Raw genomic sequence first — 17,197 nt, forward strand, 5'->3', positions numbered from 1 at the left:
TCCTCCATGACTATCGTGTGGATGCCTTACTGGTCACAGAAACACACCTCAAACCGGCAGACGATTTCCGCCCTCGCAACATGGCATGTCACCGCCCTGACCGTCTCGACCGCCGTGGTGGAGGCACAGCCGTATTCCTCAACAAAGCCCCTGTCCATACCCAAGAGACCCTCCAGCCAATGGAACACATAGAGGCCACAGCAGTTACCATCCCCACACGCCCTGGTGCCATTACCCTTGCAGCAGCGTATTTGAGCCCAAACAAGCCACTGCTGGAAGCAGACCCCCACACATTGTCATCCCTTGACAGGCCCATCATTGGGGCAGATCTCAATGCCAAGCACCCAGCTTGGCATTCTCGCGTGTCTAACCCCAACGGCCGGCTCCTCCTTGACCTGGAGGATACCTTAGCACTATCAGTCTATGGCCCCCACGAACCTACCCATATCCCAGTCCGTACTAACTGCCAGCCAGGCGTTCTGGATGTGGCCATCTTCAAAAACATCACCGCTCAGTTTTCGCTGGAAGTTCCCCACGAACTGGCCTCTGACCATGAGCCAGTACTCTTGCACCTCACCAATGCTGCCCATTCATTTGATGCTCGTTCCACTGCGACCCTCACCAATTGGGACAAGTTCGCCAGCGTACTTAATAACACCACCCGACACGACCTCGATTTGACAACACCGGCCAATATAGTCCGTGCTGTGGATTACCTTACCGCCAAAATACAGAAAGCAGTGAAACTCTCCACCTCCACTGCACCCCGAAATTTAACACCCCTGGACGACTTGCCCCCTCTGTTACGAGAGCTGAAGGTGCAAAATAACCGCTACCGCCGGAGGTGGAAGCAGTTTCGTGACCCTCAGGACAAACGCCAAATGAGACGCCTCCAATGCGAATTCAGCCACCGGCTCGCCGAATGGAGGTCTGAACAGTGGGAGGACAGGATGTCCACATTCCTACTCCACCAAAAATCTGACTGGGCTGTCATTCGCACCCTGCGGCGTTCTAAGCCAGCGACTGCCCATCCTATTCGCACAGCAGCGGGCTTGTCATATGATACCCTGCAAATTGTGGAAACGCTTGCAGATGCGTTCGAGGCCCAAAACCGCCCTCTGGTCCAGGACCTTTCTTCGAACGAACTACAGGAAGAACATGAAGTCCTGACAGCTGTTGCTGCTTTCCGCAACCGCCCACCCCAGTCTGCTCTCCTTCTTACGTCCATGGCAGAAATTCAGCGCATCCTTCGACGGAAACGTGGCCGGTCGGACCCTGGATTGGACGGAATTTTAAATGAACATCTTTGACACCTTCCCCGCACACCACTCATCTTGTTCACCAAGATTTTAAACTGTTGTCTCACATCTGGCCTTTTCCCCCCTCAGTGGAAACAAGCCAAGCTGATTGCGATCCCCTAGAGGTTCAAAGACCCTACAGTCCCCACCAACAACAGGCCCATCAGCCTCCTAAACACTATGGCGAAGGTCCTTGAATCTGTGATCCTTCACCGACTTTCCCAACCTCTTGCAGCAGCTGGGACGATCCGTCCTGAACAGTTTGGATTCTCTTCGCACATCTCTGCTGAACTTCAGGTCCTACGGATCACTGAACACATCAGCAAAGGCTTCAACACTGCCAAGTCGACAGCTGCCGTTTTTCTGGACTTGCAAAACGCCTACGACAAGATCTGGCAAGACAACCTCGTACACGAGATGCTGACACAGACCTCTATACCGGATATTTATGTCAAGATCGTGGATGACTTCCTCCGTGGTAGGACTTTCCTAGTGGCTCAACGGGGAATGCGTTCTGGCATTCGCCAGTTGTCGGCAGGCACTCCGCAAGGATCGGTGCTATCTCCCATCCTATTTAATATCTATGTCAATGATATGCCGGTCATCCCCGAGTGCCACCTTGCACAATACGCTGACGACACAGCGCTATACACCACTGGCCGCATTACTGACGCCGTCGTCGCCCGCCTCCAGCGACAGGTGGACGCCACTATCACCTGGTGCCGGACAAACAAAATAGCTCTCAATGCCGCCTAAACTACGGCAGTTTACTTCACGAAACGGCGCCCAGTCCTCCGCCGCAATATCTCGATTGCAGGTGTGCAGGTGCCCTGGTCCCCGACAACCACCTATCTCGGGGTCCAGATGGACCACAAGTTGCTCTTCCACTGTCATGCGGAGTATGTCACCAACAAGGGGCAAAAGCTAACCAGGGCTTTGTACCCGCTCTTTCGCAGTAGGGAACTTAACCTGCATACCAAGCTCCGCATTTACCGAACAGTTATCCTGCCTGCCCTCACGTATGGATCTGCTGCATGGGCCACGATTAGTGTCACCAGGATGCGGACATTGCAGCGCTGCAGAACAAGGTGCTCAGGTGGAGCCTGCACGCCCCGCCACTCACGAGAATTGTCACTCTCCACGAGGAAGCGGATATCGTCCCTCTAAAGACGACCATACGCAACAACGCGTGGCGGCTCTATGAGAAAGTGGATGCCTTGCGGGACACTGTCTATGGGTTACACCACGTTGGGACCACACTTCCACGCCGCTGGCATCGACATCCGGTTCCCCTAACCATCCTAGAGGAAACGGATTCCGACCATGGCTAACGATGGGTCTGGCACGCCCACCACGGACGTATCCTTTGGCGGGACTAGCCCCCATTCTACGTCCAATACTTTCCAATCATCCCTGCCCATGTTAGGCTAAATTTTTCTGCCTGACTCATGTAGTACTGTCACCGTCAGAGGGTGGTACGGGACTACAAGTCCCACCGCCACACCTCCAAAGTGAATTGCAGTGACGCAGTCACTGCCCTGTGGAAATTTACTGCGTCACCAACACAGTTAGACCGCAATAGACCGGTGATGCTGTATTGTAACATATCACAAAAAAAAAAAAAAAAAAAATTGGATCCAAACTGGAGTTGCTAGTATTAACGGAATAGTTACGGTGTCAGAACGAAGCATAGTTACGTACAAAATACATGATCCTGACTATTGTCAAGGTCATTTGCCAGGAGATTGTCAAAGTATGCGAACACATTACGGTAAACTGGAACTGCTAATATTGACGGGATTAATATGCAGTCAGAATGAATCATAGTTACACTCTTTGAATAAATTTATCACACACAAAATAGTTGATCTTGACTATTGTCACCAAGTGCTGTCAAAACTGAAGGCTAATACTGCCTGAATGAAATACAGTTACTCAGTTTTAGTAAATTTATCATACACAAAATACCTAATCTTGACTGTCAAAACCGAAATGTAACAGACATTTTTATTTAAGCGGGTCTGACAATCCCTATTAAGTTATTCATGTAAAGAGTAGAAGGAGTTGCCTATCAGAAAGTCTTTCAAACTCCGTTTAAATCGGGCTTTATCCGAGAACAAGTTTTTAAAGGTTGCTGGACATTTATTGAAAACTCCTGTTCCTGAATATTCGACCCCTTTTTGGACCAAGGTAAATTATTTTTGGTCTTTGTGTAGATTGCTATTATTCCTAGTATTGATGCTATGATTTGGGCTATTGGTTGGAAAAAGAGATATATTACTCGTAACAATTTCATTAAGAAATAAATATACTGAGAAGCAGTGGTTAGAATACAAAGTTCCTTGAACAGGTTTCTGCATGACGTTCTTGAATTTACACCACAAATGATTCATATTACACGCTTTTGCACGCTAGAAACATTTGCTCAGTTTGAGGAGTTACTCCAGAATATGGTCCCGTGTGACGTAATAGAATGAAAGTAAGCAAAGTATGCAAGTTTTTTTCACATTTATATCTCCTACCTTTGGCATCATTTTCACTGCAAATACAGACCTGTTTATGCGCTTCAGAACTTCTGTGGTATGCTCTTCCCAACTGAATTCATTATCGAGTTGTAATCCCACAAATTTAACACAGTCAACCTCTTCATTCTGCATGTCTTCTTCTGTTACACACATAATGGAAGGAAATTCTTACAGGCTGTGAACTGCACATACTGAGTCTTTCCAAAGTTTAATGACAGTGAATTAGCTGTAAACCATTTATTAATGTCATTGAAAATTTGATTAGCAGCCATTTATATATCTGTACTTGACTTGCTACTTGTTGCAAAGTTTGTATCATCGGCAAACAAAACAAATTTAGCATCTGGCGATGTGACAGACGAGAGGGTATTAATGTACATAAGAAAAGGCAGCGGATCCAAGATGAGACCTTGAGAAACACCACATATAACTCATTCTGAATCAGATTAAGACTGATTGCTTGCTCCGCAGGTGTTTTGCAACAACACCTTTTGTTTCCTGTTAGATAAGACTCAAACCATTACGCAGCGCTGCCGGTGACACCATAATGTTCTAATTTGCTAGAGAGAATGATATTATTCACACAGTCAAAGGCTTTTGACATGTCCTAGAAAATGCCCGTAGCCTCTAATCCGTTACCTAATGAAGTAAATACATTCTAACTGTACGAGTAGATAGCTTTCTGTATATCAGAACCCTTAAGAAATCCAAACTGTGACTTGGACAATACATCATTTGCAGTCAGATGCGTAAGGAGACGAGTAAACACATATTCAAATTTTTGAAAAAGCCGGCAAAAGTGAAATTTGTTGATAGTTTGATGGTATCTCTTTATCCCTCTTCTTGTAAAGAAACTTCAGCATACTTTAGTCAGCCTGGAAATGTCCCACTGACAATAGTTTGATTACGCAAATAACTCAAGATAGAACTTAACTCACATGAGCACTCGTCGATCGACTTCGTTGATATGCTATCATAACCACTAGAATACTTAGGTTTTAAGGATTTGCAATTCCATTTTACCAAGTTATTTTTAAAGATTGGTCTCAGATATTCCATATCACTCTTCACCGAACCTGATAACCCCCAAGCTGTCAGTAACAGAAACAAGGTACTTGTTTTAGAGGTCTTGCAACACTATATGCACCTGTTACCAATGTCTCATTTATTTTTAGAGCTATCTGTTCCTATTCCTTTTTGGCCCCTTCTGTCTCTGTCTTCAATTTATCCCATGCAGTTTTTATTTTGTTGCCCACTGTAATTATCTTTTTCTCGTAATAAATCTGCTTTGATATCTGCATGACTTGCTTCAACATTTTAAAGTATTCTTGTAATGCTCTACAATGCTAACGTCAGAGCTGTTCCTAGATGGTAGATCAAGTCTCCTTCTTGTCCCACATGACATCTTTATTACTTGTGTAATACACAGTTAATTTTTAGACATCTGTTTAATTTGAGTTACCCTTAGGGAAAACATTTTTCAAAAAAGAAAGTAATTTTATTAATGAATGCCTTGTATTTTCCATTTGGGTCAGAAGTATTGGAAACATCTATCCAGTTCATGTCTTCGAGCAATATCCTAAATTCTCAGCATCACATGATGTTCAGGGAGGAAGATTATAGCAATTGTATTGCTCAACTCTAATTCTTCAACACAAATAAGCAACTCATTAAGCTTACCCCTTAGTCCTCTGATATTCAGATGCAGTGAGGATAATTGACTTTGTTCAATGGATGAATTACAATCAGACATTTTATATAAATGGGTAAGTGATCAAAAATTTTACTTCAGCCTTGTGCACCCCTTCTTTCTGTGTTAAGGACAACGTTACTGTGGAGTAATAAATGTTATTTTTCCTTCTGGTATGGTAGTTATGTACATCATTGTTCCATTTGAACTGCAGTGAATTATTTACAAGAAACTTCATGAGTGAATAAATATACAGTGAAGCAGTAATCAGAATGCTCAACTCCTTAAACAGATGATCGTGGATTAGTACCACATATTACACTACTGGCCATTAAAATTGCTACACCAAGAAGAAATGCAGGTGATAAACGGGTATTCACTGGACAAATATATTTTACTAGAACTGACATGTGATTATATTTTCACGCAATTTGGGTGCATAGATCCTGAGAAATCAGTACCCAGAACAACCACCTCTGGCCGTAATAATGGCCTTGATACACCTGGGCATTGAGTCAAAACAGAGCTTGGATGGCGTGTACAGGTGCAGCTACCCATGCAGCTTCAACACGATACCACAGTTCATCAAGAGTAGTGACTGGCGTACTGTGACTAGCCAGTTGCTCGGCCACCATTGACCAGACGTTTTCAATTGGTGAGAGATCTGGAGAATGTGCTGGCCAGGGCGGCAGTCGATCATTTTCTGTATCGGGAAAGGCCCGTACAGGACCTGCAACATGCGGTCGTGCATTATCCTACTGAAATGTAGGGTTTCGCAGGGATCGAATGAAGGGTTGAGCCACGGCTCGTAACACATCTGAAATGTAACGTCCACTGTTCAGAGTGCCGTCAATGCGAACAAGACGTGACCGAGACGTGTAACCAATGGCACCCCATACCATCACGCCGGTTGATATGCCAGTATGGCGATGACGAATACACGCTTCCAATGTGCGTTCACTACGATGTCGCCAAACACGGATGCGACCATAATGATGCTGTAAACAGAACCTGGATTCATCCGAAAAAAATGACGTTTTGCTATTCGTGCACCCAGGTTCGTCGTTGAGTACACCATCGCAGGCGCTCCTGTCTGTGATGCAGCGTAAAGCGTAACCGCAGCCATGGTCTCCGAGCAGATAGTCCATGCTGCTGCAAACGTCGTCGAACTGTTCGTGCAGATGGTTGTTGTCTTGCAAACGTCCCCATCTGTTGACTCAGGGATCGAGACGTGGCTGCACGATCCGTTACAGCCATGCGGATAAGATGCCTGTCATCTCGACTGCTAGTGATACGAGGCCGTTGGGATCCAGCACGGCGTTCCGTATTACCCTCCTGAACCCACCGATTCCATATTCTGCTAACATTCATTGGATCTCGACTAACGCGAGCAGCAATGTCGTGATACGATAAACCGCAATCGCGATAGGCTACAATCCGACCTTTATCAAAGTCGGAAACGTGATGGTACGCATTCTCCTCCTTACACGAGGCATCACATCAATGTTTCACCAGGCAACGCCGGTCAGCTGCTGTTTGTGTATGAGAAATCTGTTGGAAACTTTCCTCATGTCAGCTCGTTGTAGGTGTCGACACCGGCGCCAACCGTGTGTGAATTCTTTGAAAAGCTAATCATTTGCATATCAGAGTATCTTCTTCCAGTCGGTTAAATTTCGCGTCTGTAGCACGTCATCTTCGTGGTGTAGCAATTTTAATGGCCAGTAGTTTATTCTTACAGCATGTCTTTGCACAATTATGGCTCTCTTTTTTATGAAAGTTTTGAATGAAAAGATGCAAAATTTGTCACTTTACTGAGTTGTCTCTCTCCAATATTTGCAACGATCCTAAGGGAAAATGTGGCTGAATTGAGTTCTTTTTACAGAGGTGGATAATACCGCTTCAGTTGTAAAGTTCTTTTATTATTACATGGACGATTTCGGGCTCGTGTAAGTCCACCTTCAGGTGACGTAACTTGGTGCTATGGTCCCCGAGCGCCACTGTGGACGTGTACTAGGCGCAGTGTGCTACCTGTGAGCGTCAACTGGCGAGATATGACTGCAGCCAGACACACGCACGGTGCATATAGTATCACAGAGCTTACTGTCCGTGTGTAGATCGGTGAAGGAGTGCGATGTATCTGAGTTTCAACGAGGGCAGATTGCGATAGCCTTGAGCATTGGAATGAGCAATTTGGAAGCTATACGATTTGTTGTGTTTTCAAGGAGTTCTATGGTGAGTGTCCTAAAGACGTAGTGAAGGCCAGGTGAAACCATGTCCACACGTCGTCTCATAGCAGATGTCAGATATCGCACGCTGGTCAGACTGGGAAAACAGATCAGGTGACGAACTGTGGCGAAACTAACATCAGACTTGGGCAAAGTACAGGTGTGTGTGAACACACAGTACGCAGAACTCTCCTAGCAATGGGCATCTGCAGCCGACGACCCAAGGAGGTGCCAATGTTAACAGCACGACATCGGCAACTGCAACTGAAACAAGTACATTACAATCGGTACTGAACATTGTTGCAGTGGCAGAGCGCTACATGGTGTGGTGAATCCCGGTACCTTCTTCATCATCCAATGGGAGGGCAAGAATGTGTCGTCTTCCTATTCGAGAATATGTAGCTCCACCTTCCTATATGCACTATTCTTTACAGGTAAACCATGCTTTCCTAGAATTCTCCCAATAAACTGAAGTCGATCGTACTCTGGTTGCAGACCACGTACACTCCTTCATGACGATCATGTTCGCCGACGGCAGTAGAATTTTTCAGGACGATAATTTAGCGTGCCACGTGACCAGGACTGTCCGCGGCTCGTGGTCTTGCGGAGGGGATCTCGCTTGCCGCGCGCGGGGTCCCGTGTTCGATATCCGGCGGGGTCAGGGATTTTCTCTGCCTCGAGATGACTGCGTGTTGTGTGTCTTTAATCATCATTTCATCCGCAAGTCGCCGCAGTGGCGTTAAAGAACTTGTGATGTGGCGGCTGAACCGCCCCGCGAGGGGTCTCCCGGCCACCAGTGCCATACGCTTTTATTTATTATTTATGGCCAGGAGTGTGATGGAGTGTCTCGACGAACATAGTGGCGAGTGCTGGACCCTCAACTCGCGAGATCCGAATCCAATGGAACACATCTGGCGTGTGACTCAGCGTGTCGTCAAAGCTCATCACTCCCCTACCCAGAATTTACGGGAATTTGTGACTTATGTTTACAGATATCGTGCCAAGCGACCTACCAATGCCTCATGGCTTCCATGCCAAGTCGCGTCTCTACTTTTACACGTGCCAAAGGTGCACACACCGGCTATTAGGTATGGGGTCATAATGTTATAGCTGATCAGTATATTTCGGATAAGACCGGGCTTATTATATGACCTTCTGAACATGAAATAAAAATTTCAGCTTTTAGTAAATTATCGATAGATCACTCCCGATAATCCCTGGAAATGTATGGTGCCTGTACTCTTCGTTGTCAGATTAAACGTCGAGCCTCATGCCTGCAGAGCATCAATCTGCTTTGTCGCTGCGGAGGGCCAGGGGCACTGCGTTCCGACAGTGGCGCAGCCCAACATCCCCGACAAACAGCACCCTGATGGCCAGCCGTCAGAGTGACGTCGGTGGTGGCGGGACGGCGTGGCGGGTGCTGCGCTTCCAGCCGAGCGGGCGCTCCGCCGTGGCAGCGCGCACCGCCCTAGTGTGGCGCGTCTATTGGAAGCGACGGGCACGCCACGGGCAGCCAATCACGACGGCTGGCTGCGGCCGCCTGTCAAGTCCACTGCAAACACCGGCCACCGGCCGGCGGAAAAAAACACAGCGCCCACCGGGGAACGCTGTTTCGTGGCATTTGACTGAGGCCGCTACGCCGCGGGAGCGAAACCAATAGCTTCCAATATGTGAAAAGGTAGCAGCCTGCTCCAGTTGAATTTGTGTAGAGGCAATGCTTGTTCGTTTCACGAGACACATCGGCTCTTCTCCTCGAGCAGTTTTATTCTACACTGAGTGAACGTGAAAGCAGTTCTTTATCAAGGACAAGTCTACTATACTTGTTGATCTGGAAAAAGCGTTCGACAATGTAAAATGAGGCAAGATGTTCGATATTCTCTGAAAAATAGAGGTAAACTATAGGGAAAGACGGGTAATATACATTTTGTACAGGAACAAAGTGGGAACAATATTGCTGAATGACCAATAACTAATTGCTCTGATTAAATAGGGTGTAAGGCAAGAATGTAGTCTCACACCCCTACTGTTCAATCTAAACATCGAAGAAGCAGTGCGGGAAATAAAAGAAAGGATGAAGAGTGAGATTAAAATTCAGGATGAAAGGATATCAAAGGTAAGATGACATTGCTATCCGCACTGAATGTGAGGAAGAATTACAGGATGTGTTGAATTGAATGAACACAGAATACAAATTGAGTGCAAATCAAAGAAAGGTGAAAGTAATGAGAAGTAGCAGAAATGAGAACAGCGAGAAACTTAGCATTGGAATTGAAGATCACGAGGTAAACGGTGTCGAGGAATTCTGCCACTTGAGCTGCAAAATAAGCCTCTGATAAAAAGGGCGTTCAGGGCCAATAGAAGTCTGCTATTATCAAACATAGGTCTTAATTTAATGAAGAAATCTCTGAGAATGTACATTTGTAGAACAGCATTGCATGGTAGTGAGACATGGACTGTGGAAAAACCGAAACAGTAGACAAACGAAGCCTTTGAAATGTTGTTCTGCAGAAGAATGTTGAAAATTAAGTGGACTGATAAGGTAAGGGTTGAGGAGATTCTCAACAGAACCAGCTAGGAAAGGAATATATGGAATATACTGACTAGGAGAAGAAATCGGATGATAGGACATATAAAACCATGGAAATTTACGTTTTCCGTGATTTCCCTAAAGCGCTCCAGGCAGATTTTAGACTGGTTCCTTCGAATGGGCTCGGCTGATTTTTCACCCTAGCCCTGAAGCACTCCGAATCTGTAATGACCTTGATGTTGGGGGACGTTAAACCCTCATCGTCTTTCCTAGTAATGGAGACAAAATGTCAGAAAAATCAAGTTGGTTGGTTAGTTGATTTGGGGGAAGGGACCAAACATCGAGGTCATCGGTCCCGTCGGATTAGGGAAGGAAGGCGGAGGAAGTCAGCCGTGCCCTTTCAAAGGAACCATCCCGGAATTTCCTGAAGCGATTTAGCCATATCACGGACACTCTAAGTCAGAATTGCCGGACGCGGGTTTGAACCGTCCCCCCCCCCCCCCCCCCCCAATGCTAGTCCAGTGAGCTAACCACTGCACTACCTCACTCGGTAAAATCAAGTTACGTTCAGAAGACTGGTGATGTAGAAAATGTGTTGGATAATGTAAAATAATGCAAGACGATCGAAATTCTGAGAGAAATAGGAGTATGCCATAGGGAAAGACGCGTAACATACATATTGCACAAGAACCTAGAGAAAACAATAAGAACGGAAGACTAGAAACGAAGTGCTTGGTTTAAGAAAATCCATATGTGTATGTATAGAACAGACAGTGACGGAAAAAAATGAAAGGTTCAAGACTGGTATTAAAATTGGTTGTAAAAGGATATCAGTGATAACATTCGCTGATGTTTTTTTTTCTTTTCAGTGACAATATCCGTTCAATAAATGATTAGATTACTGAGCACTCGTCATGGATTGAAGGTAAACCAGAAAAGTAGAAAGTAATGAGTAGCAGAAACGAAATCAATGATAAACTTAACATTACACTCGGTAACGACGAAGTAGATGAAGAGGAACTCTGTTACTATGAAATCAAAACAACCGATGATGGACGAAGCAAGGAGGACACTAAAGGCGGACAAGCACTGGAAAAGAGGGCAAATCTGGTCAGAAGATTTCTAACTTGTGTCAAATATCGGCCTTAATTTGAGGATATAAATTTCTGAGAATGCGCTTTGGAGCACGGCATTGTAAGGTAGAGTATTATGGACTGCGGGAAATTCGGAAAGAAGAAAATCGAAGCGTCTGAGATGTGATGCTATAGAAGCATGTTGAAAATTAGGTGAACTGATAAAGTAAGGAGCGAGGAGGTTCCCCATAGAGTCGACGAGGAAAGGAATATATGGGAAAAATTGACTAGAAGAAGAAATCGAATTATAGGACATGTTTTAAGACATCAGGGAAACACTTCCATGGTTCTAGAAGAAGCTGCAGAGGGTGAAAACGGAAGGTGAAGACAGAGATGGGAATAGAGTAACAAACAACTGAGGATTCAAGTGCTACTGCTAAAACAGATGTCTACAAGATGATAGTTGGTAAGCAGCACATATTTCTCTCAGACGACGTTTCTGAGCAATGAAGACTTTCTTTCTTAAGGCTGAGTTACTTAGAACACTATAACATATGGTATTGAATTAAAGTATGCAAAATACGACAGAAGTTTCCTCGACAGTGTTAACCTACTATTATGGACCGAATATCCGAACACCATTGTGAGATGATTCACCTCAGAACCGAAGTGCTTCATGCGCAAAATAGTCCTGGCTCTGTGAATTAGTTTTCTAGCATTGTTCTGCTGATGGAGGATGGTGAAAGCTGCAAGCCCTGAGATATCGATCTGTTACCAAGACGCAGAATGGCCAAGTCATCCATCTGCTTTCTGTTCCACCACCACCATATCTAATAACGGCATCCTACCATCCTCCTCAATCACTGCTGTAAATCTTATGTTCAGGCGGATACTTTATATGAACGCGCTCAATGCACTGCTGCAGTACTTCGTTGCCAAGCGGCCGGATTAAAAAAATATTGTCAATGTATCTGAAAAAGCGAGATGGGTGGGTGCAGTATTCAGTGCTCGTTCTTCACAACCTCTAAGAAAAAAAAAACCATGACTGGTTTCAGTGGCGAACCAATGGCTGATCCATCAGTTATTTCACAATAATTTCCGCCCTACAAAAAACTGTGATCATCAGGGTTGGTCGGAATAAATTTAACATTTCAGGAGAGCAAAAGTCTTAATGTCTCTTCTAGTAGTGCTTCCGTAAACAGAGAGATCGCCTAAAGGCTGATCATATTTTCACTTGGACCCATTCTCATCTGGTTGATGACATTTGAGGATTTTTGTAATATGGTGTCTGCAGTGTCTGACTATTGGTACCGCTAATCTAGATACTTTACCGCCTTGTATGTAGAGCTAATTATATTTACAACTTTGTATATTATGTGTAGGTCATTCAACCTGGGTGGCGTAGTTGCCCTTGGCCAAAAATTTTCAACAAGTTCATCAGACAAACGAGAATTCTTTAACATTTCAACTCCCTGCCTGCTCAATACCGAAATGGTATATCGTTTGAGAAACCGACAAGTTCCATCCTCCGATAATACAACAAATTCTGTAAATCTAAATTTTAGACGTTTAATTTTTTTACAGATTTTGTGGTGCTCGAAAAAGGCTTAACGTTGCTTTGTTAAAGTAAAACTACCATCCCGTTTCGAGGCAGCTGTATATTTAGTGATTAGCATATTGAACATTGGCGTCTGTGTCACACGCTGCAGACTGCGCGTACACACAGGTTCGCGTACTGAAGCGGCTTAGCTGCGTTCGCGGGCCGACCTGGCTTAGGACTGACGCTCGCCCGTCTGGCTGCGATATGCCGCCTGTGTCTGCGTGGGCTGGGCTGCGAGCACGGCTTATGTAGTGGGACGCGAAATCGAAACGTCGCCCAACCACCGGTGTCAGCCCAGTTTGCAGGTGAATATAAGTTTAATTTAGTTTTGTTTATGTATTTTTGTAATATTTGTAGTGGTTGTGAAGTGTCTAAAGTTTTTGTATTTTTTTTATGTTTCATGTACGGAGAGGGCGGCGCAACGAACGGAGACAGCATCTTCGTTGACGGGACCGGAGAGAAAATAGCTGGCCACTATACGTCGCGGGTCGACAGCCAAGGAGCAACAGAAGATCCTGAAACCGAGTTGTTGCGTCGTGCTTCTAAAAAACCAAATAATCGAGAATTTGTAATGTTTTGTACAACAATGACGTCGTAGAGAGTTTAATCTTATTGATACTGTTTGTTTTGTCTTGTCAAGGCTCAGGTTCACGTCTGTATGTAGGAAGATAATAAACTAGTGGATGCTACTAAAGTTGAAATGCGTGTTCCGAGGATTTATTTATGAAGAATTATGTGAATGAATTAATAATATATTTGACAAGATTATTGAATTTTGACAGCGTTCATCGCGACTTTGAATCTCAAAAAGGTTATTCAATGTGGTTCTAATATCGATTAAATCAGATAACGTGTATCAATATAATTTCTGAGGAGAAACAAACGACATCTAAAATTGAAAAAGTTTACGCAAACCAATTGGCCCGAGTGACGTAATTCTGTGCAAACGATTCAAATGATGTTTTACAGTTTCGTTCAAGAACCATTCTGAGACAATTTAAAAAGAATATAAATAATTTTGAAGTGGGTTGTAACTGACGTAGGTGACGAAGTCTGCACATGGTCATATGTTAAATGAAAATCATTTAAACAAATCTATACGTCGTTACACTACACCGTGGCGACCTTATAAACAGGACTTGTGTGCAACTAAGGCTCACAGGTACGAAACAATTAAAACATCAAGAGTCCTTCGGAAGTCAACGAGAGTCTTCGTGGAGCCTTCACCAGCCAGCGGCGACTTCGCGGGTGTGGGCAACTGACGGAGCGCAGCCAAGCAGTACGGTCACGCAGTTATTCTGCGAGAAGGCGCATCTGTTGGGCAGCAGCTGAACGCTGCAAACCCCGACACCCTTTTTCTCCCTAAACTAACAGGCCCAGTACGTCAGCTGGGGGGGCGTTCCTCCGGCTGGTATTAGAGGTGTTGCTGAGGGCTTCGCCTGTCTACGGTGGGGCCGGGCGTGGTTGCAGCCAGTGACGTCTCCGGTGTTCGACTCAGCGTCCTGCCGGTTGCAGAAGCGGGGTCGCAGCATCTCAGCGGCTGCATCGACGGCTGTTACTTCTGCAGCCCGTAGCAGCACACTGATCACCGAGAACTACAAACTACAATATTAGTGTCCGGTGAGTTTGTTTCAAGTTGGAAGTGGAGTGTTGTGCATAGGTAGTTTGCTTTTACAGGATTGTTGATTACAAGCCTGCGTGTGTAACTAGTTAATATCTTACAATAATGTCGGGAAGTGAAATGTCAGACGAAGAGCAGTCTATGTCCGATAGGAGCATGAGATCCCTTTTTAGGGCGATCGCTGAATTAAAACAATCTAACGGGGATTTTCTAGCTGAATTAAAACAGTCTAACGACGAATCTACTGCTAGATTAAAAGAGGAACTAAAACAGGAATTAAAACAGTCTAACGAAGAATCTACGGCTAGATTAAAAGAGGAACTTAAAGGGGAGCTAGCAAAATCGACAGACAGGTTACAGGAACATCTTAATGAAACCAGTCGAGAATTAAGTGATAAAATAGAGGCTTCTAAAGTTGAAATGCAGGAAAAACTAGTAGGACTTAGTAATAAGATTGCTGATAATTGTAAAAGGTTAGAAGAACATATCCAGGAATCGCGTGAGGAAAAAGCTCGCATGCGAAATCATATTACTGACTTAACCAAGAGACTAGATAATGTCAATGTCTTAGTTGTAAATGAAATAGAGAAAAATAACGACAAGTTACGAGATCAATTTTCTATGCAAACAGAAACAATAGATAATGTAGAATTAGAGATATTTAACTCATCGAGTAGAAAAAGATCATACAGAAATAGAAAACATGAAATTTTTAATTACTGAAATATGCAGTAACCTTGAGACTGCCGAAGATAATAACATTGACGAAGGAACAGACCGTTCACATCGTGAACACAGTGAAGAATCGATATTAGCTAATCGCGTATCCAATACAGAAATGCGAATACAGGAAATTACTAAACGGTTATCGGAATTCGATAATAATGAAAACATTTCAAGTAGCAGAAGTAATAACGTAATCAGAGACAACAGTGGCATCGTGTTTGCTAGCTCGGACGACAACAATACAAATAAAGAAATCATGGCAAACAAATCCAACGCAACTTCGTCTCTGCAATCCAAACAAAATCCAACTATGTCTCTCCCAGAATGTTTGGATGATATAACGACAAATTCAAATGTAGCAAGTCGATTTCCTGTATTCAAACCAGGAGACGAACTTCACCCTATAATCTTTATAAAAGCTTTTGAAACATCATTATCTCCTAAATGGAGTAATGAAAAACGGATTCAATTTGTAATAGGACATTTAGAAGCAGAAGCTGCGGAATGGGCAGTACTGCATAGAACTGAATTTAGGGACTGGGATGATTTTGTTAAGCAGTTTAAACAAAATTATTGGTCAAGAGGAAAACAACAACACTTAACTTTAGAGTTGTTAGACACTCCTCCATATTCTAAACAGTGGGGACGTTATAGGAATTATTTCGAATGGCATTTAAACCGTGCTAAATTAATTGAAGAACCAATTATTGAAAGTCAACTAATACGAGTCCTAATTAGTAGGTTACCGTATTATGTAAAGGAAAGAAAAATGATATTCTACGAATTATCCATCCGAACGAGAAAAGGAGATCGTGTATTAGTACGATCTCATCCTAAAAGTTCGAAGATCAATATGGAATGTAGAAAATTCTTCTTTATCTTTGAAGGCCCATATGTTGTACATAAGATTGTACATCCCAAAGCGTAACTTCTTATGGAACCTTCATCAGGTGTAATTAAAGGATTATATAGTGTTGATAAAATGAAACCCTTCATTCCTAAATAAGTTAATATTTAGTATATGTTACATACGGAAGAGCGTTCATAGTTTATTCATGTGAAGTTTTTCGTGATAGTTACGTGTTATTTTAAAGAAATGACAGGAAGCTTAAACAAGTGTTCTACAATAATCTACCGGTACTTCAAAAAAGGGGATTCATATGGAAGAAATTTTGTTATTAGGTCAGAAGGAATTTTGTATATTTTTATATTTACTTGGATAGTAAGAACCAAAGAGGATGGTTAATAATTTTAGGGACCATGGGCGTCCAGAGCTATATGGCTCACGAGAACATAGCAGAGTGCCTTTAATAGAGATTTGTAATAGTGTTAATATAGAACACACCAAACGGGGCTCTCTCGCTTGTTTCTCCTAAATAAATTGCCATTACCCAACAGAGTGTCCGAAGGTAACTAGTTAATATCTTACAATAATGTCGGGAAGTGAAATGTCAGACGAAGAGCAGTCTATGTCCGATAGGAGCATGAGATCCCTTTTTAGGGCGATCGCTAAATTAAAACAATCTAACGGGGATTTTCTAGCTGAATTAAAACAGCGTCACCCAACCACCAGTGTCAGCCCAGTTTGCAGGTGAATATACGTTTAATTTAGTTTTGTTTATGTATTTTTGTAATATTTGTAATGGTTGTGAAGTGTCTAAAGTTTTTGTATTTTTTTTATGTTTCATGTACGGAGAGGGCGGCGCAACGAACGGAGACAGCATCTTCGTTGCCGGGACCGGAGAGAAAATTGTTGGCCAGTATACGTCGCGGGTCGACAGCCAAGGAGCAACAGAAGATCCTGAAACCGAGTTGCTGCGTCGTGCTTCTAAAAAACCAAATAATCGAGAATTTGTAATGTTTTGTACAACAATGACGTCGTAGAGAGTTTAATCTTATTGATACTGTTTGT

The sequence above is a fragment of the Schistocerca americana genome, chromosome 2 (assembly GCF_021461395.2).
Source record: "Schistocerca americana isolate TAMUIC-IGC-003095 chromosome 2, iqSchAmer2.1, whole genome shotgun sequence".
NCBI lineage: Eukaryota > Metazoa > Arthropoda > Insecta > Orthoptera > Acrididae > Schistocerca > Schistocerca americana.